This window comes from Athene cunicularia (genome assembly GCF_003259725.1).
Source record: "Athene cunicularia isolate RWA chromosome 8 unlocalized genomic scaffold, athCun1 chr8_part1, whole genome shotgun sequence".
Lineage (NCBI taxonomy): Eukaryota > Metazoa > Chordata > Aves > Strigiformes > Strigidae > Athene > Athene cunicularia.
The window spans coordinates 4,805,880-4,832,236 of record NW_020799109.1 but is presented as its reverse complement, the minus strand read 5'-3'; the positions used below and the strand labels follow the sequence as shown (position 1 = coordinate 4,832,236).

Sequence of the window (26,357 nt, the reverse complement as noted above, 5' to 3'; positions counted from 1 at the left end):
AAGCAGGATGGTGTTTATTATCATAATGGATTTCTACCTGCACTGCACTGATACACCTATGCCCGTGTATTGATATGTTCTAGTGGAAAAAATCTGTGCAATCTGTACTATGTCATAGCGGACATCAGTATCACACGTACCTGTTTGGAACTGAGCAAAGGAGACAAAAATCTCACTCTGTGCTGCAGGAAAGGGAACAGATGGTGCAAAAATTCACACACACACACAAATTCACACTTTTTTATGACACAAGGTTACTAGCAAGATCCTTCCATGCTTATGCTTAAAAGGATTACAGCTAGAGTTAGTCATTCTGGATTAGCCACTAAAATTGAGCTGTGGAAGGACTCCAGCAGGTGAGAAGTTGAGTGGTAGAACAAGGGATCAGCTGAGAACTACAGCCATGGATGGAGTCACACAGAATTACAGAATCATCAAGGTTGGAAAAGACCTTGAAGATCATCCAGTCTAACCACCTCACCCTGACCATTCTCAACTGCCCCAGATCCCTCAGCGCTGGCTCAGCCCAACTCTTCAACCCCTCCAGGGATCCCGGGGACTCCCCCCCTGCCCTGGGCAGCCCATTCCAACGCCCAACAGCCCCTTCTGCACAGAAATCCTTCCTCAGAGCCAGCCTGACCCTGCCCTGGGCAGCTTGAGGCCATTCCCTCGGGGCCTGGCGCTGGCTCCTTGGCTCCAGAGACTCATCCCCCCTCTCTGCCCCCTCCTGGCAGGGAGTTGCAGAGGGCCAGGAGGTCTCCCCTCAGCCTCCTCTTCTCCAGACTGAACCCCCCCAGTTCCCTCCGCCGCTCCCCAGCAGACCTGTGCTCCAGACCCTGCCCCAGCTCCCTTGCCCTTCTCTGGCCAGACTCGAGTCATTCAATGGCCTTTTTGGGGTGAGGGGCCCAAAACTGAACCCACTTATCGAGGGGCGGCCTCACCAGTGCCCAGCACAGGGCTCAGATCCCTTCCCTGTCCCTGCTGGCCACGCCAGTGCTGACACAAGCCAGGATGCCACTGGCCTTCTTGGCCCCCTGGGCACACTGCTGGCTACCGATCAACACCCTGGGTCCCTCTCTGACACACAGACTCTGCACAGCCTCAGAGACTGGCACTTCTCTTCACATGGCTGCTGAGCTCTTCCATGCACAGCCCCACCCATCCTACAAATCCCACGGAGCTGGCTGTTAGTACCCAACGTGGCCCAAATGGCAACCCAGTGTCTGCAAACACAGAGTCCCGCGTGTTATATTTAAGAACATATATGCAGATGGTTCTCTAGAAAGCACACTCTATAAATAAAACATGTTTAATAACCCAAGTAAACCAAACAAAATAAATAAACCATGCTACTGAATTACAACTTGCAGAAGAATCTGCAAAGCACTTTCTGGGGTTTGCCAAGTGCCGGCCTGCAAAACATTTTGCATGATACAGTACTATTCCTTAAAGAGCTGCAAAGGTCTGCATGGTGCATCAGCTACAAACTCCCTGCTGTGCCGCTCTCCTGCTCTGAACCAGCACAAACCAAACCAACCCAAACGTCAGCTTGAGTCAGTGCTCAATTTTATAACTGCAAGTTCTGATTTCTTAGAAAACAATAATTATGACTTTATTTTCCTATTGTTGGGAGTCAGCGAAGTCCTTGTGAGCTTAGTGACGCTGGGCCAACTTGTACCGGCTTGCTGTCCAGCCTGGCAGATTCCCCACAGCCCAAGCCCTGTGTGCTGAGTGATGGTCCTGCAGTATCCCATCTTACTTAGGAAGACACTTCTTTTACCTGCAGACTGGGGCAACGTGAATGACACCGCGGTCTCAGCTTATTCCGGGTTTATTTCCAGCTCTCAGCTGAAGGGCTGAAGCCAACCTGACCTGTGCTGATGCTGGAAGGAGTTTGGCAGCAGTCCTGTTCCTGCTCCTGCTGCAAGGACAAGGCAGAGGGATGGGGTGCAGGGGAGAAACGTCCCATCCCAGCCAGCCTGGAGGGAGATGGCCCCTTGGGAGGCAGGGTGGGTGCAGGCTGCTGAAAAACGCTGTGAAACTGCTCTGATAAAACTCCTCTGCAAAGGGGCTTGTCCACCTCAACTACTCTGTGTGGGTGGGGGGGCTCATTTCTACAGAAAGGGACAGCAGGATTAAACCCAGGCTTGTCTGAGGTGGTTTGCAAAGTCAATTTGTTGTTCTTCTGTGCCCTTTTTTATTCTCTGTGTAAAGCTGAGCATGCAGAAGGAGAACCAAAGCCAATTCAGCACCAACTAATTTTTCTCAGGACAGAAGCTCCCTTTCATTAAAAAAAAAAAAAAATAAAAAATTCCTCTGTATTTCCATACATTCTGCAATCTGGTGAATCACCAGAATGTATTATTTATATAAAACCTCCTGCTTTGGAGACATCCATAATTGTTGGCTTCCTTGCTACACGCTACAACACAGCTTGCCTTGTTTCACAGCCAGAAGTGCTGCTGTATCTTTTTGTCTTCCTCCCCCCAGCAACTCGGCTATTCTTTCGAGACATACTGTAAGTGTCAACAGGTGGGATGGGGCGTTAGGAGGTAGAGGCTGCCACGTTACTACAAAGGACCATCTGGGCACGACGTGCAGGCACAGAATGCAGAATGCACAGCCAACAAGGCTGGAACATCTGTCTGCCTCGTCTCTTCACCTATGGTAAAGGTTACATACCATCACGGTGCCAGCTGTGTCAGGAACTATTTTTTTTTTTAAAAAAAAACCCAACAAAATAAACCCCAGCAGTAGCCCCTGGGGACATCTCTTTTTTTTGGCAACTTTATACATTTTAAAAATACAAAATTCTGCTTATTTCAAAGCAGGAGTGTCCTCCCACTTGTCCCCCCACAGGAGATCTTAGCAGCATCTATCAGGTGTGTGTTGACTTGGTGAGTCTCTGCCGTGCAGGTGCAGGACCCCACGCCACATGACAGCAGTCAGTATTATGTGCTTTGCCTGCATAAAACTTGGGATTATACAGGCAACCAAATAACTTTCAGCCAGATTTCCCAATGATATTACTGAAGCAGGGAGCTTAAAACTATTAACATGCTATCAATCACACACGTAGAAACCCACAGAGTAACCCACAGACAACAATTTCCCCTCTATTCCTGATGGATTTGACTATAAATAAACAAAGGCGTTCCCACCCTGCACTTTCCCTTTCCAAGACTGTTGTCAGCTCTGACATTTTTTATATTCCTTGTAAACCAGTGCCAAAAATCTCCCTATCTTTAACAGCAACCAAAGCAGCAGCTACTGAGGGCTCCTTCAATCCTCAACCTATCACTGCAACAGGCAAGCCAAACCCCAGAACTTTCAAACAATTCCTTTGGCTAAATCTCAGAATTTCATCTCTCTTGGCTTTTCAAAACTGCACCATGACATGACATTCCTCAGGCACTTTGAGCTCAGCAGCCCCGTGGATGCTGCCCGGCTGCCAACGCAGGAGGCTGAGCCGTGTGGGGCACAGAGGTGTTTCCCTGTGAGCATCTGAAAAGGAGAAAGATGGAAAGCTGCTCAGTTACCTGTCCAGTCTAACAGAACCTGGGGACTTTGGGTCCTTTTTGTTTGTTTGAACATAGTGCTTTTTAAACATGTTTTGTCAATACTTTATGATTTTTAGGAAATACTCAGCAGGACGTACCACCTAAGGGAACGGGACCTTCACCTCACGTGTGTCCAAATGAAATGCGGCTCCTCTCCATGTGACATTTTTTGATTCCCAAAAGCTGGACTTCTTGTCATTTTTTATGAAGCTTTGTGATGCCTGTTTGTAAATTCTCTGCCTCTCCAGGCTTCCTCCCTATTCCTCATACCCAAACAAGCTGGTTCACTGAATGACACCGATGTGGTTGGCACCGCAGCACTCACACCCTGCAAGGCACCACTTTCCAGGGTTTGTTTTTTACACCAGCCGCTGGTAAATGAGGCTCGTGTGACAGACCACTGGCTGGATAATGAGTTCATTCTCCAGACCCACCGAGAGCAAGGTACTTTCCTGGCCCATCTGTTCGCTGAGCTCCTCACGGCATGGCTCCGGGAATGCTGTTTCTGAAGACAGCAGCAAACACCCGGCGGACCGCTGATGTGCAATAGACCCCAGTTTGATGGCCTCTATAACACACAGTGCAAAGCTTTCTCAGCCGAAAAATGGAAAGAGACAGAGCACTGGGATTACTTCAGAGCCATTGCTGGAAATTTTTAAACTGGAGGAAAAAAAAAAAAAAAAAAAAAAAAAACAAATCTTCTAGCACAGAAATCACACAGGCACAGTGCTTTCCCTCAGCCACCTCTATTTCCTCCACATTTTCTAAGAGAAATAAAAGCTCCAGGAAAGTAACAGGTCTGTAAACAGAAGTGGTCAGAAAGTCAGAGTGAAGATCTAGAGAGACTAGAACAAGAAATGACACTTAAAATACCAAGCCAGGCAGTGTATCCAACCTTGACTGAAACTCTGGCACACCTGACCTCAAAAAGAAAAAAAAGAAGAAAAAAAACCCAACAACAACAACAACAACAAAACCCCCCCCAAAAAAAACAAAACAAAAACAAAAACAAAAACCCCACAACAGTTGAAAAGCTTAGATACTATCTGCGAATATTTTTAGAGGCAAGGAAAATTGGTACCTTCTTCAATTTGGGGAAGAGATGAATGAAAAGTGATAGGGAGTGTGATACTTTAGTGGCGAGTAGTTCAAGGAAGATAAATCAAGCTCTAGTATAACATATTCTCGGTACAAAAATGTGGCATCAGATGACTCTGACAAACATCACATTAAAAACTGCCTTTAAAAAATGTTGTGCGTGTTCTTAAACATGCTGTCCCGCAGAACTTGATGCTATTCGGTAGGAACAAGGGGCAGATGTAGGTGATTCATTAACAACTGAGGCTGATGCAGGTCAGAAGAACATCCTCACTCACATCCAAGGGGGCTTTTTTAACAACGAACTCTCATGAATATCTCATGGTTGGGATATGAGCCAACTATTAGTAGACAGAGCTTGCTCCAGGTGAATCCTTCCACAGCTGCCTATCGTCCCATAGCGCATTCACTTTTCTGACACACATAGCACTGTCCATATAGAAACAGGACCAAAGAGACCATAGGTGTGATCCAGTATGGGAAATCCTATTTGGTTGTGCAATTACATTACTATCTTCTCCCTGACTGTACCAATGTCTGAATTAAACTGTACTATCTCACAACATCACATTTCTTTAATTCATGCTGAAGGGTCCTCACACAATCTGTGGCACTGAACAAAGTAGTAAATTCACCTCAACATCTTTATGCTTTCCCACAGTCTTTAAATCATTCATACTCAGACTTTCTGTGTGTTGTGGATTGGACAGAAATGCTTCTAGCCCATAACTTTTCCCTTAATGCTTTTGAGGAACGAACTCTTTAAAGAGAAAGCTCTGTTCTTTAATCATCAGGAAAAAGAGCAATGCCCATGCTTCACTGCTGCACGAGGAGCCCTGAGAAGCCCCTGGGCTCTGAGCCATCTTGGAGCGAGGTCCCTCTAAACACCGGCAGAAATCGGGCCCTAAATACATCCCTAGTGAAGAGCACACACTGCAAACATATGGCTCGTGAGGTGCCATGCAAGGCATGGCAAGGAAGGGTTAATGGTACTTAAGATGGCCTTCCCCTGTACAGGCAAAGATGATGTTAGGCAAACTCTCCCATCTGTCACGGGATGTGCTTCTGTGAATGAAACTCTCCAAACGTGCTTCCCTGTAAGACATGATGCAATTATACTCCAAGATTTGATAAAAATTGGAAAACAAATTTGAGAACAGGCTCCACTGCATCATCTGAAGAAGCTGAGCGGGGTGAACAACAGAGCTGCACAGTAGGAAATCAAAGACTTCACTGCACTGCAACTAATTTGTGAGACATCTCCCAACACTATCTTCACTGAGAAACAGCATGCCAAGGGCTCACAGGTAAAAACTGCTACTGAATACAGCAAAACTCATTAAAACAACATTAAGAGGTTTGACTTAAACATGCGGAGTTCTGTAAAATTCAGAGAAAGACCTTCCTTAGGAAGGACCCCATACACCAAGACACTGCCGCCTTTAGGACATCGGTGACATTGACTGTCCCTCTCTTTTGACAACTGTCCTCTTCTCCATGAACTTTTTCCTCCGTGGGTTTAACCTAGAGCTGTAAGATCCTCATAATCATTGCTACAGAGGCTGATAGAAGAACACCCACAGGGGTTTTGCTGTGTTGTGAAATCCCCGAGCTAAACTTCATCAAACATATTTAGCAAGGACACAAAGCAGACCTGCAGACCTTCTCTGTCTTCATGGTGTCTGCACTGGCACCTTTGGAGTCACCTTCCATCACTCTGACCATGAACTACCCAACATGACTGACAGCTCTGTTTCTTCCCAGGGAGCTTCTGGAAAAGGGACTCGGGGGAATCCACTTCCAAAGTGTGACAGGAAGGTATAGGACATACAACTGGATAACCTAGAAATTCCCAACTGTTTCTCTGCTTCTACAGCCACTGCTGCTCCAGGATACTGATAGTAACTTCTGATGCAGTTCACCCGTTTTGCAACCACATGGATGAACTGCACCTAACCTCCTCTCCCCAGTAAATCAACCAACACGTGCAGGCAGCAGCACCTTCTCTGGTTCCTGCAGAGACGGGATGTCCTTCCCTGGCACAGCTCTGGGACTTGTTCTCAGCAGCAGAAAGGGACTGGACTCTGGATGGTCCTCGCTGGGAAGGTTTAGGTGGACACTTGGAGGGACACACTTCTCCCACCAACAGCCGACAGTGGCTGGGTCCACGAGACAAATCTTGTTTAGAGACTCCTGTACCCTGTGGGCCTGGGAGAAGGGGCTGTGCTGCCAGCTGAGATACCAGCGGCTGACTGCAAATTTCTTCAAAATTCTCATGGTTCCTTCAAGCCACATATGACTTAAAACTCTCGTAGGGGCAGGGAACATTTTGTTGAAAGCGCAAACTTGCTTTTGAAGCAACAAAATATTGCAAGCAAATAGGAGCATGGTACAACGGCATGCTGCTAGTCTGTATATTGTTTCCTTAGGTGCTCCAAATTTCTGGCTTGAGGCCAGTCTCTCAAACCCACCGGGCTCTCCCCAATGCCATGTGTTACCACAGGTTTCTCCCTACTTCTGAAACTGCTCTGAGATGGTTTGTCCTCCCTCAGTGCTCTCCAGCTCCCCTCCTTCCCAGCTGCTCACAGCTTCTGCCTCCAGCCTCTGACCTTTCAATGGCTACCTGGGAAATCCCAAATTGAGTAAGAAACTTTTTACAGCAAACAGTTTACATATGATTAATTCTTCCTGTAGACCTCAAAAAAAAACCCTTCCTGATTAACAAAGGTCACTGAATCTCAAAAGTTTATTGGAAACAATTCAAACACATTACAGCTCTCCTCTAAAAAATGAATATAAAAGCAAAACTGGTTTTATCTGGGAAAAATAGATGCGGCTGAAGAAGAGGAAAGAAGCTGGCCAGATACAAAATTAATAACTGATGGATGAGCATCTGTGTGTTAACACCACCAGCATCTTGACCTTATAAAATGGAGAGGGACAGGGCAAGACCTTCTGCCACAGCAACCCCCAGTCACAGAGAAAAAAAAAAAAATTCTAACAGTGAGCACTGCCTGGAGCTCCTGTTGGAGTTGCTTGGTAGTAGGATATTCTCTGTGTGCTTCGAGGTTGCACTTTTCCTTCACAGGTGTCAAAACACTTTGCAGAGGTATGACATGACATTATCTTCATTTTACAGACAAGGGAACTGAGAGGCGGCGACGAGAAGTTATTTTCTCAAGATGAGATAGTGGGTCATCAGCAAAGTTAGAGCCATGGTCCTTAACCACTCCAGCATCGCTGCCACCCTCCACTGCCTCCTCAGGGAAAACGAGGTTTAAAAGTGTCAGTGATTTTCATTGTAGGTGCTGTGCCTCGGAGCACACCAGGACTTTTCAGTGGTGACACACAGTGGCGGTGTCAAATAAAGCACAGCACGTAGGGCTTCCAGCTGGGCTGGCTCACCAAAAAGCCCTGGTGGCACAGAGATTATCCTTCTGCAGAGCAGGTGCTCCTCAGGCAGGGATGCTCCAGCCCTCGGTGGGTTTTGCAGCTCTCGGGGACCAGCAGAAGGAGCAGCAACTCCTTTGCCAAGAGAATCTTATGAAAACATTAAGAGGGAATCCTCAATCATCTTCCCTCACGTTCCCATCATACCTTTCTCTATTAGGCAGCTGTGACTTCGCTAACCTGACTGATCCATAATTCATAACTATTATCCATGCTCAATAATTACAACGTTAATATTTTGGTAATTTAAAAGTACCTTTCTCCAGCAGGGTTCAGCCTGTACCACTGACTAATGAACAATTTATGTGTTTATGAACAAAACCGTTCTCTCTCTTCTTTCTTTTCTTCTCCAATTCATGCCTTCACAATGTTTTCAAAATGTTGGGGAAAAGAGGAATTTTAAGAGGAAATCTCATTACTTTAAGGGCAAATTTAAAAATTATTAAATGTATAATGCCTAATCTATCAATCAAAGCCAATTCTGCAGTACCGACGCACTAAAAGCCCTTCACTTTCTAATCACTAATAGGTAACACTATCAAATTCAGCCCTACACTCTATTAGAATTGCAGTAGAAAAGCACTTAGTGTAATATCCAAAGACAGCTTACCAAATGCTATTCACTTGGCTCAAAGACCAAATATGTTAACAATTTGAAAGCTTCCTTAAACAACATGCTTTATCAATACGCTCAGAAAAGGAAATAAAAATACCTGAACAGGTATTTTTGTAGATGAAAGAAAGAACTTTTGTAGATTAAAAGAAAAAAACAAAACCAACCCACCACAAAACCCCAACTTATGTTCAGCCAGAGGACTTTGACTTTTTCACAGTGTGACTACTGATTTGTGAATGACCCATGGCTTTTTCCATCCTGGCTACAAAGCCCATCATCTCCCAGTGGCAAACCCCAGGAACCATTTCCATCCCTATGCACCCTTCCTTCTGACCGCAGGTATTTCAGGATTGTTCATAGCAGGGTTTTTTATGTCCTCATCTCCTATTTCCTCATTTTCCCATCCATCTCCTAAGCACCACAAACGTAGTGTTGGCAGGGCAGTCATGAACTTTACTGAGCCTCCCTCGGTTGTGTTTCGCTGCCTTCTCCTCCTTCAAGGCATGGACAAGCAGAGACACTAAGCATCTGCGACCAGGTCCAGTGTTCACGCCCTCTCTTTTCATATTATTGTCAACCTCAAACTTCAGGTTTTCTAAGGTTTTCTTGCTCTCCAGAGTAAATGTCACTGAGAGCGTGCTACTGTAAAACACCCAGAGATTTAGCAGAATCGCCCACCTGCAGGCAGCAGCAGCAAAGTCTTGACGAGGGGTTGTAGCAAACATCGAATTTACACATATACAGAGACACTGCGCACCAGTGACAAGTAGTACAAAGGCTTATTTGATGCAAAGACAGAATGACTGCATTGCTCATGTCAAAAAAAGATCAGTGGAAATGTAACAACAGACCATTCTGCATGCTACACACACCGCATAAAGCACAAAAAAATACTCTTTATGTTTCCTACGCTTTTTTAGCCTGGTTTCCTGGAGAAAAAAAAAAAAAAAAAAAAAAAAGTCCTGTCAGTCATCGCTTCCCCAAATAACTTTTGAACCTGTTGGCTGATCTCAGGTTTGACAGATAGGCAGAGGTCTCAAAGGGATTACATTCCTACTAGATGCGTGAAAATAATAGAGACTCAAACTAGTGCCTTTACTGAACTCACCTCCGTGCCGTGCCTTACTCCGGTCTGTACCTCAGGGGTACCAATTAGACCACGAGCCAGAGCAGCAATATGGATAAGGGAACAGCTAGGGAAATGCTTACTTATATCATCAGACAATGCACACAGGAAAAATAATGTTGTGAATGCTCCAACCACAGGACACGCTGAGATGAGGGCTCCTGTCTTCTCAGATCCATCCTCCTCCAAGCACAGAAATTCAGAGCAGAATCCAGAAACGCTGGTGCTGGCAGCCTGGCCAGCCAAGCTTGGCATCTTCGGCGCTTACTTTGTTCTCAAAACTGAAGTCACTTATGACATTTGCAGGATCCCATGTGATGTTAGCGTTAACACACCAAGAACTGCCCTGTTTCCCCAACGCACACCAATAAAAAGCATCACCTTCCTCAACCTCCCCCTGCTGCCCCCTCGGAGCTGCAAACATGAACGCATCCTCTGAGCTACGAAAGCATACGTAGAGTTTTTTGCTGGCATTACAAAAAAAAAAAAAATATAGAGAAGCATTGCCTGGCAAAGAGTAAGCTTTCTATTCAGTTTTAAGGGGAGCTTAAAAGTATGACAGGGAAGCTATAGGACTCTAGTTCTAATAGCCAATGCTGCTAATTAAAGCTGTTTTGGAAGATCTGCAGTAGCATATAAATCACCCCACTATATGCTATAAATAAGAGGCAGATACTGAATTGAATAGCTCCCATTTGTCAACTGAATGAAGAGATTTGATTGTGCCTTTTTGAATAATAAATCCAGACATACCTAGCAGGGCACTGAGAGTTGCTAGAAGTGTCTCTTCTATCAAACAACAATGATTATATTATGGGGTATGCATTATGGGAGATCATCCATTTCTCTTGTTTTCTCATTTATCGTTGACATCCTCCCTCCCAGATGAAACATTTTGCTCCGTACAGAATGTATTCATGTGAAGATCTCAGAGGTGCTGCAGGAGCAAACGCTACTGAGTGTTCTGATGCGATGTGCACCTACTAGGATGTATCACAGAGAGAAACTGAGCTGTTGCAGCCTAAATACACAAGTTTTTCTTCTTTCCCTTTTTCCCATAGAACTTCCAAAGGACACTCAAAATGCACTGGGTCTCAGACAGAAGAGAGTCACACAGTTTCTACTGGCAATGGATGCTCATTTATACAAAACAACACAGAGAAACCAAGCTAAATTCCTCAAGATCATCTTCTAACATCACTGAACAATGGAAACCCCAAAAGGCACCCATGCATGGGCAACAGATTTGCAATAATGGCAACAATAATAATAATAATAATACTACAAAGTTACCTCACTCTTGCGTCGTAAGCTCTTTTCAACCATGAACACTAGATCCCACTCACAGCCACCATGTCCTTCTCACTGTAAAACAAACAAACAAACAAACGGGCACCAATTAGGAAATGGCATTTATTAATGCTAAGTTCAGGGTAGCTTCAAATCTTGCAAGCAGACTCATAAAAAAGAAGATTTAGGATTCCTTGTCACACGGAAGGCTGCAGAAGGTTAATTGAGTTCACTGTAGAGGTATCATTACCTCTACAGCATATCTAAGGAAAAAAGCACTGCAGTCAGGTTATGAAGACAGACTTATTTTAAGCCTTTAAAACTATTTGTTAAATTTTTGCCCTCTAACACGATGATGATTCGTTGCTTTACCCCCAAAACTCTCTGCAACTGAACAGCAACTTTCACAGCATCCCCCCGACCGGTGGGTTTCGCGCCCTCCCACACGCAGATGCTCTCATCCCACACACCGGCAGAGCCGTGACCTCTGGAATCCGTTCCCATTTTCCCAAAGGGAAAACATCCTCTGGGATTGACCACGAGGTTTAGCACAGGCTTTTCTCTCCCCTGCTGAAGAAGCAACTGCTGGCTAGAAGGCAGTGAAACCAGCCCAAGGGGCTGCAGAGAGCTTCCTGGGGGCTGTGCCTTTACCTTCTCTTCTGCTGGGGCTTAAAGTGGAGAGAAAAAAGGGGGAAATCTCCCCACCTGGGGCCCCTCATCTCCCCACCCCCCTTCCAAAATGGCAGTAACTGCCTACAGTCCTTTCAATATCACTAAGATAAATAGCATCCTCCTTCTGGCCTGCTCCGGGTAGTAAAGTTGTGACCTAGGTGTACTTATTTTATCAACAATAACAGTAAACTGGGATTATTTTATTATTTTGGGGTTATGTTTGCCAATAAAAAGGAAAAGACAGTGCTAGGCTGAAAAAATTTGATGGCTATACATTGATTTTTAAATCCCAAGCCCTGCTGCCTGCATCCTGAAGTGCTTGCCTTGCTGCCTGCCCTCCCCTTGCTTGCGCTTGCTTGAGCTCCTGAGTCTAAATAATGTTCTAGGCACTCCAAGTCAGGCCATGGCTTGCATGTCACCAGCTCTGCAGAGACTTTGCAGTCCCTGGTTAGTGCCTGATGGTGATACAAAAGCTACTACAGAGCGGTTCACGGCACACACAAAGCACAAATGGTGCTTTCCTCGCTCAAGCAAGCAGATGGGACTGAGCACAAAGAGGATAAAACACCATTTTAACAACATTAGTTTGTTCAGATGACCTGAACTTGAAATTAAGGTGTTCAAATCCAAGACAAAGAGGATTTCTGATTGGCAGTCAGTGATGTCATACCTGTGCCTATTACAGAAGTAATTCATGTGCCTGCCTTTAAAAAGAAATAATTCCCTCTCTGATTCAGCAATAAGACATTGTAGACAGTCCATTTGCAGGGGATTACATGGCACTTCTCAGGTAGTTAAAGTCACTGAGCCTTGTGACCTTGTGCCTCCTAACACTGCTGGAGGCATAATCACATAGGAATGCACTGCTTACCATGTGTGTCTTATTGCTTAAATAAAGTCTGGCCATCCAGCAACCCGAGCTGCGGACCTCAGGCTCATTTTCTATGAATTATTATGAGAAAACAACATGAATGTAATAAACAGCACTATTAATTAGTTTATTATATCATTTCAGGGATGGACTGCACAGACTAAGAAACATTAGAGAAAGCCTGTGCCAGGCCAGAATAAAAACATTTCTCAGGTCATTGCCTTAAACACAGATATTTTATGCTACTGTGATGCTTACACAAGACAAGTAAATCTTTGCACGTTGCAGCCTTGAAGTCACTAGAACTAATCGTCTCGCCAGATGAGATCCTAGCTTGCTCGCTATCATAATGTTCAGCATATAATGAACATCAGGCAAGGTGAAAATTGATATCGAGAGCATTTCTAAGAGCTAAAAAGTTAACACCTAAATTGGAAATCAATATATGCTCTAAGTATCGATCAACAGAACAGAAATCTTCAGGTTTTTGCTTCTGCTGAGTGAATATTGTTATAGGTTGAGCTAAAGTCCATGGAAACATCCTACTTTTAACAGTTATTAAAAAAAAAACAAAAACAAAACAAACAAAAAACAGAAAGCCACCCAAACTTATGCTTTATAGAATGATTGCCTAACTCTACCACAAACATGTGCATCTGTGCAGAACAACCAGGAACATGCTAAGCCACAAGCCAGCAGTGACCTTTTTAAAGACTCTTGGGTTTTGAAGTCGTGTTTGTCTCATGAAGACAAACAGCAAGGACTGGAAGAAACCACAGCTGAGGAGCACCACCTTTGCGGAGCACCACCTTTGCGGAGCACGGTCTTTGGTACGTGCACGGGAAGGGCAGGTCTACACAAGGTGATGGAGTGCAAGGCAAAGGTTTTGAGTTTCCTCGGTATGTGGAAGCCCAGCTCTCATCTCTGCAACACAGTGCACAGGCCTTCTTACTGTTCTGCTTGTAGCACTGCACGAAGGCAACGATATTGCTTTTGGGAGCGAAGAGGATCTCCACCACACAGTGTTCTGCTGCATGGTGGGGACATACCTCCTTGGGTCAATACTAGGTGAAGAGCAGCTGCAAAATATGTCATCACATGCTGTATATCTGCTCAAAGCAAGCTCTTCAGACTCGCTGATGGATGAAATAGCTGTGAAAAACGAACGTCTTATTGTCTGAGTCCTCCAGCCTGCAAGGAAGCAGGAATTTCTGAGCGCTCCATCAAAGAAACACTTGACCCTATCTGATCAATTCCTCCTCCTAATTATTACACACTGAAAGACCTGGATTTCTGCTAAGTTTCTCAGGTGAAAAAAGGGGCAAGAATCTCTCAGGAAAGGTTAGAAAAGCTGTACATCTCTAAATATTTGTTGGTCTGCATGCCTTTAACTTTGCATGATTAAATACAGCCTGCTTCTGTTCTTCCACTTCATCCTCCGGGGAAATTTATCATCAAAATTATTGTACAGCATTCATTACTCTAGCCTCATTTAAAACCTTGCCCTACTTATTATTTAGGCTGCAAAAAAAATGTTGCTTTGTATAGTATTTCCTATAATAGTCTCAATCATTACATTTAAAAGATTGCTGTAAGGCAGCTTAGCCTGCATTAGAGAAAAATGAAGTGGAATTCCATAGTTAACAGTTTTTATTCAGCTTTTGTTTCCCAGATCATAACAATGAAATGTTTCAATTCCTTAAAAGACTTTTGCTGCTGATTAGCAACATTCAAGACTTCAGTCCCTGGCTTTGAAAGGGACATCCAGTAGCAATTTTCTGGCTTAAAAGGTAGAGGGGAAAGGCAGAGGGAAGGGGAAGGGGAGGGAAAGGCAGAGAGAAGGGGAAGGGGAAGGCAGGAGGCTCCATCAATTCAGAGATGCAGTGGTCTTTTAAATCAGTGGTGCAGGGAACACAGTCAGATGTGACAATCGGAGCAACAGGCAAAGCAAACAAATATTTTCTTCACTCATTTCCATTTAGGACAAAGAGACAGACATGGCTATTTAAAAGAAACAGGATGTGGTGTCTAAAGGAGGGGAGAAAATCTAACTTGAATCCCAGTAGTAATTTGGGAATTGTTCATACTCATGCGTAAAGCCTCTTAGTTTGGGTTCTTTCACTAACGGGACTACTCTGATGCTGAGTGCCATTGTGGGTTTTTTAGCTAAAACTCTGTATGTGTGTGCGTGCCTAACCCTTCTGTACTTCTGATAGAGGATCATTAATTGGAATATGAAGTCACTGGCACAGTTCTCCCTAACTGTAGACCCTCCTGGGGAGGTTATCAGGGCAAGGTCACCTCTTTGCCCATTAGCAGACCCAACAAGATCTTCTCCTACATGGACTGCAGAACTGAACACTCTTATTTCTGGTTTGACCATAGCAAATTCCATCAGAAACCACAGGGTGAGCAAAAGCCATACACTGACACTGAACATCTTCTGGATGTTGGATCACGTATTCATTGTCTAGGTTGTTCTTGACCTTCCCCACTGCTTTCCCTGGACCAACCTCAGTGGCTTTTTGCTCCCCACAAACCTGACCACTCCTCCACCTCTTTTCCATCCCAGATCAAAGACCTGATATAGGACTTGGGAACATACAAAGAACCCCTGGTCTAACTCTCTGCAACGGTGAAAATTGCCTGGTTATACCTAATCTTTGCTTCAGGTTTTGATTCACAACTATACTTTTCCCTTTCACCCGTCTACCTTTTCTTTTTGACTGCTTTCTATGAGAGGCCCTGCTAAAGACCTTTCAATATCGTAAATAAATGAGATAAGCCAGTTCCTCTCTCTTCATTTCTTATTGACAAGTTCAAAGACTTCTAAGAGATTAAGAGTGAAAGACTGTAAGTGACCTGCTGGGTCATCAAACCTAGGCTTTTCCTATCACTTCCAGCCATATCCTACAGTACCTTTCTACTGGATAAGCCTGATCTTATCAGCATCTCCCAAATGTTTTCTTTTTTTCTTATCATTTGAACCAGTTTACCAGGTACAAATGAAAGGCTTAGTGGTCTGTAACTCCCTGGATCATTTTCTTTCTGGTGTCATAAGAAGGCATTTTGTCCTTTCTATCCATCGAGCAGACACACTCATCACCCACAGGAAGGGAAAAAAAAAGAGGTAAGTCTTGATGGGAGGAAGGGAAGAAGACAGTAGAGCTGTCAACGCCAGTACATGCAATGCACTGACAAACCAGCGAAACAATGAAAATTCCCATTTTATAAGAGAGACGGGTCAAGGTATGGATCAATATTTTCCTTGGGTATTATTTTATCATTAGACCTAATGGATAAAAATATATTCTTTTCTTTTTTTTACCTCTAATTGTACGGATTCGGAGTCAATAATGAAAAATATGCAACATTCTGCTATTTGCCATCCACAAAATACAGCTTTTTCATGAGTCTGGTCAGCAGAGGCTGTTTCCGATCTGTTCTGATGAGTGTCTGTGTGCTTCCTATGACTGGAGGGACTGTGCTCATTAGCCGTGCCGTGCTCTAGAGGGGCAAATTACTGTACACAAACCTCACAGTCGTCCCAACACCCAGCTCGGTGTGACAGCAGCTGCTCAGCACATACTGATGCACATTGGCAATCTCGTCACCTTTCAACAAAATATGTAAGGAAAACCCATAATGCTAAAATATACCCATCAACATAAAAGAGGTTTTCACAAGCAAGAAGTATTTTACGCATCCTCTCCCTGGCAGCCATTTTAAGTGCATAAAAAGCTTTAGACTTGTAGCTTGCCGCAAAGAGCAGCAGAGATGTCACCCAAAGGGGACACCACTCTGGTTTGGGGCCAGGAGAGGTCAAACGACACTGTAGTGCGCCAGTCACCGGCGATTTCCAGCAAGTCTGAGCTGTGGTCCATTAACCCATGTGTTACACAAACATACTGAGTTACAACGCTCGCACAAGAGGGAGCAGCTTGCCACTCTCTCTGAGTCCACAATAGCCCCAAACCATTTGTTACATGCAGCAAACACTGTAATACAACATGAGTTTACCTCCAGCGGTTGATCTACAAAACGCTTTGGTGCAACCAAAACATCTCCCCAAAGCAGGTTCTTGGAGCAAATGTTAGAGCACACTGGGGTGTGCAGGGCTCAAAGTGGGGAGTGCCCACTAATGCAGCAAAAATGAGCAACATAGTGAACCTGAGAAGATTTTCAACACTTGAAGAGGAGGGGAAGGAAGAAATTTGGCTGCTTTTTTTTTTTTTTTTTTTTTAGTGATGCATTAATTCCATAACTTGCAAAGAAATCTTGGTTTTTAAAAAACCCTATTCTATTTTTTTTCTGCAATAAATTAGCATTGCCCTCTGTTTTATAAGCCAAGACTGTCTATACTGAAATATTCTGAATCACAGCTAACCCCTTACATAAGCATTTAGACAAAAAAAAGATTACTTTAGGAAAAGCTTGCAACTTAACATGACTCCCAGAAGGGGTGACCACAGCTACCATGTGACAGACACAAGGCACAGCTGGTGTTTTGGAATTGCTGGGAAAACACATAAAAATCACCTCTTTCCTTCATGGATCCACGAACCCAGTGCAGGTTCCCACTGCTGCCAGCTGCAAACGCCTCCACAAGCAGAAGCTGCTTCCTTGTGGAGAGGAGAGCCTTGATCATGGGGGCAAATTTCCTACAGCATGGTGGAGGAGGTGATTTCCCTGCAGCCCATGGAGAGGACCACACCAGAGCAGATATCCACACTGGAGACCCTGGAGACCTCACACTGGAGGAGCAGGATATTTCCTGAATGAACTGTGGAGAGCTCACGCTGGAGAAGGTTTATCCTAAAGGACCACAGCCCATGGAAGGGTTCACGCTGGGGCAGTGGGGAAGTGTGAGGAGGAGGGAGTGTCAGAGATGGGCTGTTATGGACTGACCACAACCCCCCTTTCCAACCCACTCTGTGCTGCTTGGAGGGGAGGAGGTAGAGGAGTTGGGAATGAAGGAGTGGAGATCATCCTGGGAAAAGGTGGGAAGGAGATGTTTTGGGTTTTGTCATTGTTTCTCACCATCCTACTCTATTTTTAAGTGGCAATAAATTAATTTCCCCCGAGTCCAGTCTGTTTTGTCCATGACAGTAATTGGTAAGTGATCTTCCTGTCTTTATCTCAACCCATCAGCTCCTCCACCACATCTCCCTCCATCCTGTTAAGGAGGGAGAGTGAGAGCAACTGAGTGGGCATCTGCCAGCCAGTCAAGGTCAACCCACCACACTTGCCCCTTCCCTGGCAGGCACGTCTTTCTTTCCAAGAGTTTATTTGGAAGATCCTCCTGTTAAACCAGCATCCCACAGAGTGTTAAGTGCATGTAGGGACCTGGGCATGACAGGGACCACTGGACATTGGCCACAGGCAGGGATCCTGGTAACCACTATGACAACAGTGCTGCTCGTAACTTTAAGCTATGGAACTGGGAACTGGTTAGTCAAAAGAGAGAAAAGTTGATCCCAGCGTGAGAGGCTTTCTGTCAATCCAGCCTCTATCATTTATTTAAATGTTCTTCTAATCTTCCAGGTTGCAGTTCATACATTTCTATTCTTAAATTCTTTATGAGTAGCAGGATTAACACCTCTTTCATCAGACTGGAAGTAAGGCTGATCCTGACTAGTTTTGATCAATTCCAAGAACCCCAAAGCTTTCAAGAGCTGTTATATTCTGAGTTGTGGTTTTCCCCAAAGAGAGCGCTGCAGCTTTTCCTGTGGTACAGCCTGCAACTACTTCAACATATTTGTATCCCACCATTTCTACGTGAGAGCCTTAACAACTCCATCTGCTTCCTGACCCCCAGATGACTTCCCATCAGCACAAACTACCAGCACTGAGGGGATGGTTGTAGGATTATCAGTTGGTTGTCAGAACATGAGTCACAGAAATTGTACTCCTCCTCCTACATCTGAAACCAGAAGAAATGACCTGTCAGGTTGGCAAGAGTCTTTTCTGTTCCAGAGCATCCAAAACAACTGATTTTAAATACTTTAAGCAGAAAGGTCCCTAAGTTGAAGGGACACCTCTTTTTCTGTGGTCCTTTCTGCAGATTTTACAAGAGGTCAAACAGCCAAACAAAGTGGTCAGATCATCAAATGTTTGCTGTGTTTGAGGTCTCCCACAGGTACACGTCAGTGCAGAAGCTTCTCTTGCTGTCCCACACGTAGCACAAAAGAGGTCCAGAAACAGACTGACTTGCCAGGGTACATCCGCAATCACAGTCCGAGCCCTACATTTATAATCATTCAGACAAGAGTGGGATTTCGGTCAGGTCTTCTGCCCCTGGGTTTGCCCCCAAATGTCATTCCACATCTGGACGATCTTTCTGAATTTGTTTCACAGATGCTTCTGGCAGCATCTGCCCTTTCCTGGCATTTTATGCCAGCAGCATCGCTGTGGTGAATAAGGTCTGAGGAGGTTATTTCGAGGGGTGCTGAGCAGGAGTTGAGCCTTGCTTCTGTTGGTTCTCCTCCAAGACCCAAGCTCCCCCTTCCTGACATCAGCCCACCTGTACCTCAAGGAGGAGCTACTGCTAGGCAAGAAAATCATACTGAGCTCCCTGCCACCTACAGCCACCCTAAAGCCATGGATCAGGCCTGAGACTGTAAAATGAGCATTTCCTCCACAATAACACTCCTGCAACTGAGGAGAAAGAACAGTTCTCAAAATCCCAGTGAGGTTATCAAACCTGAACAGGTCAAGGCTGTGAACCTTACCTTCCATGCCAGATCTTGGAACATTTACTAAATTTGACCACCCTCCCCGTTTGTCTCATCTGTCATTTGGGCAGACTCCACTCCCATCTCCCATTGAGTCCCTCACTTGCACAGATGTGTGAGCTTCATCCAGCTAAAACCTGTCTGGTAACATCCATCAGCATCTTGTGCGCTGTGGGCTTCAACCTCTGTGTGAGTGCTTGTGCTCTGATGAAAATAATGAAAAGTGATTATCTCATCATGTCATTTGCAGTGGAAAGAAAGGCTGATTTTGACTTCCGAGTAATTGGATCTAATTCTCTGCCTTAAGTTTATCGTCGTTTTCCCCGCCCCAGCCTTTGCATCTCTCATCTGTTAAAAATGAAAGGTTTTGAACGGGGACGGACAAGGGTCATCCCTGTCTACACTTCTGTTCCACAGCCAGTGTTGTAGAAAAAATACTCATGAGGATCATGATGATAATGAGGAAAATAATAATGAGCATTGATCTCGATGGAGATGCTCCTCCGCTCTACCAGGCCACTGAGATGAGAATCAGGAATCCCCTGACATAAAGGATGTGTCACACTAAAGTTTAATTAACAGCAAATCACAACCCAAATGACATATTCCCCCCCCTCACACTCTCAATTTTCATAACCGACTTTTCACAACAAAACTCCAGGGGACATTTGGAAATAGAGAAGAAAGTAAAAACTTCGGCTCCCACATACAGCTTGTTACATGGAGGAAGCCAGTCATCCATGATTCCTCTCTTTCTACAGTGTAAATCATGAGCAACTTCAGTGCAGTCCGTGGAGATGAGAGGAGAATTAGGTCCGATGTGCTTCAAGAAAACACACTCGGCACAGCTTCCCTGCTAATGGCAACACCCTACCTGCTGGTAATGGTGCCATCAGTGCATGTCAGCCGAACACACACCACCACGCTTTCCAGCTCCTTTACTGCTAAAAAAAGGGAGTGCTTAAGTCTAGTCAGAACAGTTTGCACTTCTCCAGAACCATTTCCTAGCACTTTGCCAACATAATCAAATAAACCTAGGTGAAAGGCTCAGGAAAGCACCCCTAGAGAAACAGCACCAGGTCTTGCTTGCAGGGTCAGCTCAACCAGGCACCAAACTGTGGTGCTGCGGTGGAGGTGGGCTTGCTGCAAGACCCCACACCAAAGCCCTGACCCTCAGTCTCCACTGCCTGGTGCCACCTGGGCTGTGACATAACCATGCAGAAACCCCACAGCAAACACCAGGTCACCACTGAAAACATTTCTTTCTTATATTCTTTTAAAACTTATTTTTCAGACAGATTTTTAACTTGATCTAGGTCCCCATGAACACTGCTGGTGGAGCAGGAGAGCCAAACCAAGAGGGGTGGTGAGGGCAGGACTACCCCTTTTTTTTGCAGCAAGGAGGATCTGCACTGAAGTCAGTTGTGGCACTATGGCATAAGGAGCTCTATGAATTTATAAGGTTGTTCCTAGCTCATAGCAGGATCAGAAGACAAATTAACACTCAAGAAAAATACAAGTAGCTGTAAATAATCAAGAAATAGTGTTCCTGACTGAAATATTTACTTTTCAGATATGATTTTTGTTATTGGTATATCTGTGATATAAATATTTTTATCTTGCTTTCAAGCACCAGACATTTAAAAGTTTTTTTCTAAAATAAACATAAAACATTTTTTGATTGGCATACTCCTCTTTAACTGCTCATACAAGATACCAAGCAGGCAAACTTCCCTGTCTGTCAAGACCTAAGAGAGATCTTGTTTATGAAAAAGTACAACATGTAGAATTCTTTTAAAAACTTTTTTTCTAATATCTATCATGAAGTAGTTGACTCATTTTATGGACTAAGTAGGAGAAAGTAAGGAATATTTCAGGCAATTCCATGCATTTATACCCATTACATATTAACTCATTACATATCGATCATGGAAGGAATCAATTGTTCTGATTAAATCAATCTCCAACAGAATAAGGTCATGGACTTGTGCTATTAACTACAATCAGCCACTTAAGAAGAGGATATCAGGAGAATAGTTCAAAAACCGGGTACATCTTCCATTGATAACCTGTCCCATAAACATTCCTCATGGAAAAGTTCACATAAAAAACCCACAGCTGAATTCAGAATCCAACTGCAGCGCTGCACAGGAGAGACACAACACCTGAGTTTCAGAGTACCATCCCATCCTCCCGGCAAGCAGCTTCTTCCCAATAAAGAACAGCCCTTCCTGACACAAGGAGATCCAGCTGACGGAGCAAAGACCACAGAAAAGGAGAAGACAAAGCTGCACAGCTCCAGCCCTCCTGTATGGCTCTGCCCTGCATGCGTGGAATCAACATTTACTGGGCAGACCCAGGACAGGGAAGGCCAGCAGCAAGGAAGACTTTTTCCTATCTTTGGGAGAAATAAATAATCACACTTTAAGAAGAAAAAAAAAAAAAGGTGATAAATAGAAGGCCAAGTTTGTATGAAATTCAAGCAAGCCAGTCTTTCAAATCATAACTTATCCAGCTCACACTGCTGTAAGACAGAGATCTGTAATCTAATTGAAGTGAATAGCTTGAAGTGCACTGCTATTAGAGAATCAAAGCTCCTGTCTCAGCCTCAATATCTGTGAAACAGAAGTAATAGTGTTTACCCACCTAGCAGAGATAATAGGAGTAGTTACGTTTGTACAGAAATGTGATCATGTAAAAAGCACTGTGGTATAAAAGTGCTAAATATTATTATTAGGTGTATGTTTTGGTACTCAAAAAATACAATTCATTCAAGCTCTTCTATTTCTTCAACACTTCTAACAGGCTTCCAATGTGGCTTAAAACCCCTGCTCAAAAATAAACATCAGAATAATGAGCTTTCCTTATTTAATTCACCAAATCGGCACAATAAGCTCATGTTTAAACAAAAAAAATGAAAAGGAAACTTGCTGCTGTGCCAGAACAGCAGCACAATCAATTTTAATTAGCATTGCTCATTGTGGGAAATGATAAGGTATCAGTCATAGTAATTGGTGGTGTTGACAATTAGTCAAAGTCATTAACATCTCAAGACCCAGGACAAAAAAAGCTCACTGAATTTTAAATATCTGGAGGAGGCTTGCTTCGAAATTCTTGATTTTTGCACAGTCTGAAAACGTTGCTTAAATTTATTATTTGTTAGTTTTCCATCAGAGCACAAGCGCTGTAATAACACAGCCAACCCGAATGTCACCGGCGCTTGATCAATATGAGTTTTCCACGGAGAGCTGCAGTGAGTGGGGCTCCGCTCCCTCTCCTCTCTCCCTCTCCTCCTAGAGTTTCGCTGGCGAGCACTGCAGCATCCCCACTTCCCACCTCTCTCCCTTTGTCTCCCCTCTCTTGCTCTGGCTGCTCAGCCCAGATCCTATCCCGGTGGACGTATGTAGGACCAAACAGATCAAGAAATGCTCCCAGCCAAGGGAAAAGCCTTCAGCTGGGAGCTGGAGCATTTCCAAACCCCACACGGTCCCACGTTGGGAAATAAGCCCTTACGTACACAGAGCTAGGGTGGATGCTGGCCGTACAAACAGAAGCAACGGCTACTTGCAGATACTGCCTGGCCCACATAATTTAATGACCAATATGAGCAATTCCTCAGGCTTCTTAGAAGCTCAGGTGCAAGACAAAGTCTACGACAAGTCATCAGACACAATACAGGACACTTAAGGACTATGACCTGGTCTCACTTACCCCTGAGCACCCCCAGTGACCTTCCTGCCCGTGTTTGCTCTCTGACTTACGCTGGAAGAGAATCAGTGCTGGCAAAGGAGGTCAGTGATTATATTAACAACTGAGTAAACCAGATAGCCCACTTGTATCGCTCAGATTAGAACTGACACAAAGATTTCTTAACGTTTCAGTAAAGATAATGTGTTAATACCAGGTTATTTTGCTGGCCATCAAAACCATGAAGTCCCCGTGGCGTGGCAGATGGCTACTTGTATCTTCATGTTTTAGCTGGGAATAACTGAGACACCTGGGAAGCAGGTGCCTGAGAACAGGAGATGACCCACCACAATGAATTGCATATGGCTCACTTATGGACACAGCTGATGCTCAAAAAGGCAGAACAAGAGGGTCATTAATTGAACCAAAAAGCATTTAGTTCATCTGAAGGACTCCTGACCATCTGCCCTAGGAAGACGCAAATCATGGAAATACATTGTCAATTGTTTTCTGCTAGAGGAATTTCAGGGAAAACTCAATATATTCCACCTCCCACACCCCTCTATACCTTTACTGTAAATAAAGATGTATATAATACCGCAATAGCCATCCTTCTGGTGTAAGTAGGTGTTATAGTTTAAAATAGCAGAGGTGACGTCTATTACTCATTTGTCCTTTTACTTGCTTTAATGTGTTTATTTGTATGGAAATTAAAGTCAGGTTAAAATACCATCTCTTTTCCTAGCATATGTATCTATTACACAATCACGGCTATTCTTCTGACCCTGTGCACTTACCACCCCCCCAAACAGACACAGCCTTTCAAGCAAGAGAGTAAAATACGAGACTGCCACAAAGGAATAAATCCTGCCTGCCAGATGCCAACGAGCAGCACCACTAGCGTAACTGCCAGAGAACACAGTCTTAAAAGAAACTCCCCCCAAACCCAACTGAGATTCAAAGCAAAGAAACTCTGATTTAAATTCCCCCCTCAGCCACTGGCCTGCAGCAGCAGCGGGGCCCTGCCGCTGCGTCCGCAAGATAAACACCATTTTCAAGGTCAATTTCCTATGACCAGTTGCTTCATTTCTCATCATTTTCTGTCCAACTTCATAGATTACCACTTAAAATTGATTTATTCTTTCCTTTCCTAGCATTACTTTGCACTTCATTTAAGAGGGGGGTGGTGGTGGTGGATTTTTTTTTTCTCTGTTCTGTACAACGGCGCTGTCATAAGACGATGAGGCTCAGCTGGGTTTCAATTGACTAAAATGACTGCTCAGTAAAGCAGCATGTTATAAAAGCTAAACCAAATCAAGAGGTATCTTCCAACCATTTTCCCCTCTCTTCCCTACTGCTAGAAACATTGTTTTTTAGATACAGCATCTTGAGCTTTTATATTGCGGAGCTTTGATGGTAAAGAAAATGTTTTAATAATCTCTAACAGAAAACAAAAGTTGTATTTAGGTCTTCCCAAGGTTTGAGATTCCTTCTGCAGGCCGGTAGCACTCGCACTTTAGATCAGATTAAAGCTGACAGAGATGAAACTGCGCTGGCCCACATCCTTGGGCTTGCTCCAGGGCCTCTCATCTGCATTTCATCGTGATGTGAGCACATGTTCCCGTCATTGGTACACTCATCTGCATCACTCTGAATGTTAATCACAGGCTAACCCAATTTCTTCAGCGAATTTATTACTTACTGTTCATTAAAGTTCATAAAACCTAATGTGAGCCTGAAATAAGCAGAACCTTAACAAGTAGTCCTTAGCTACACGGCAATTCAGAGGTGGCAATGTAAGACTGAGGAGCTCCTCCTTCGAAGGTGGATGTCAAAATCTTCCATACATTCTCCAGGAGATGCAAAGGGGGAAAAGGAGGCAACAGGTTACCAAGAACTGTCTTAGCTCTTTAAAAAGCTCTACAATTGGCATCCTTGTCAGAACTTGCTTATCAAAACAAACACAGATTTTTTTTCACAATTATCTAAAGATATTTTTTCAGCGAATGAGGAAGAAACATCAAGGATGAAGGCAGAAAAGGTGCTTTCCTCCCCTTCTGCCTTTCACAGAGGCTCCGATCTCACCAACACTCGCAAAACACCAGCCACAGAGCGCACGCACAGCTCCGTTCAGTCCGACAAGGCTGCTGCCACGCATAGAAATGAAGCGTGTCCCCAAGTGCCTGCAGCATGAGGGCCCACAGCTTCTCAATAACGCAGCCATACGAAGGGGAACGACACCAAAATAAGAGGAGGAGTTTGCTGTAGAGCACCCGCAGGGAAAGCCTTGGGCAGCACGCACCACAAGGATTAAATGTTTTCCTGGCATCTGGAAGCGTGCATTTTCTTGCTGATGTCCCTAGCAGTCAGATCTGACGAGTGACACTTTATTGCACCGACCTCTGCAATTCACTAATGATGCGTGGCAGGAACATGCTCAGACAACACTTGCGTGCTTAAAAATAAGCACATGCTTAAATGCTTTGCTGAGCAGAGCCCAAAGAAGCCACATTTGCATTTCTTGCATCGGAAAGAGGCAGTCTAATGTATTCTAAATCAAGGCTAGAGTAAACATTAACATCTACCTCCCCAATGAACTTTGTGCATCTGAAATTATCTGAATTTCCTACACCCGTTTCTGGAAACCTTGGGAACACACACGAATCCAAGCCTCCAAAATCCCGAGTGGAAACTGCTAAAATTCTCCAAAGGACATTATGATTGAAATATTCAATCAGATGATGCTACCATCAGAATAATGAAGCCTTTGGAGGATTTGCTTCATCAAGTATAAAATAATTTTGAGAGACACTTTAAAGGAAGAAACCATGTCTGTGGGAAGAAACATGACCGACTTTTTGTCAGAAAGAGGATTATTCTGCAAACCAGAAAATGACACCTCGTCGTAGTCCATCATCAGATCTGTTTCTAGGCTAAAATTATATGTCACTAAATATATAAATATAATTTTTCCACAGCTGTGTAAATGAAAACACATCTGTCGGGAAAAGAAATTACAGATGTTTATTCTCCATTCTTCAAAATTTCCATAACCACAGAATGAATCCAAGCTGAAATTAGAAATTTGCTCTCTCCTTTAATTAAATCAATTTGCATTTTTTTCTTCAGCTGATTAAATAATAGAAAAGCATAGAGGCGAGGGCGGGCTTTGTGATTAAAGCACTGGACGAAGACTCAGGAGAGCTGAATTCAATTCCTGGTCCTGCCACAGACTTCCTCTGCGACCTTGGGC

At 44.1% G+C, this 26,357-nt stretch overlaps 1 protein-coding gene across 9 annotated transcripts in view; it reads right to left on the bottom strand.

Moving 5' to 3' along the window:
• DAB1 (DAB1, reelin adaptor protein) overlaps positions 1 to 26,357 on the bottom strand; it is a 455,855-nt gene that overhangs the window by 234,582 nt on the left and 194,916 nt on the right. For all 9 annotated transcript variants that reach the window (XM_026853569.1, XM_026853571.1, XM_026853565.1 and 6 more), the window contains exon 2: positions 11,144 to 11,215. The gene's annotated coding sequence lies outside the window, so the exon portion shown is untranslated. The remainder of the gene's footprint in view (positions 1 to 11,143; positions 11,216 to 26,357) is intronic.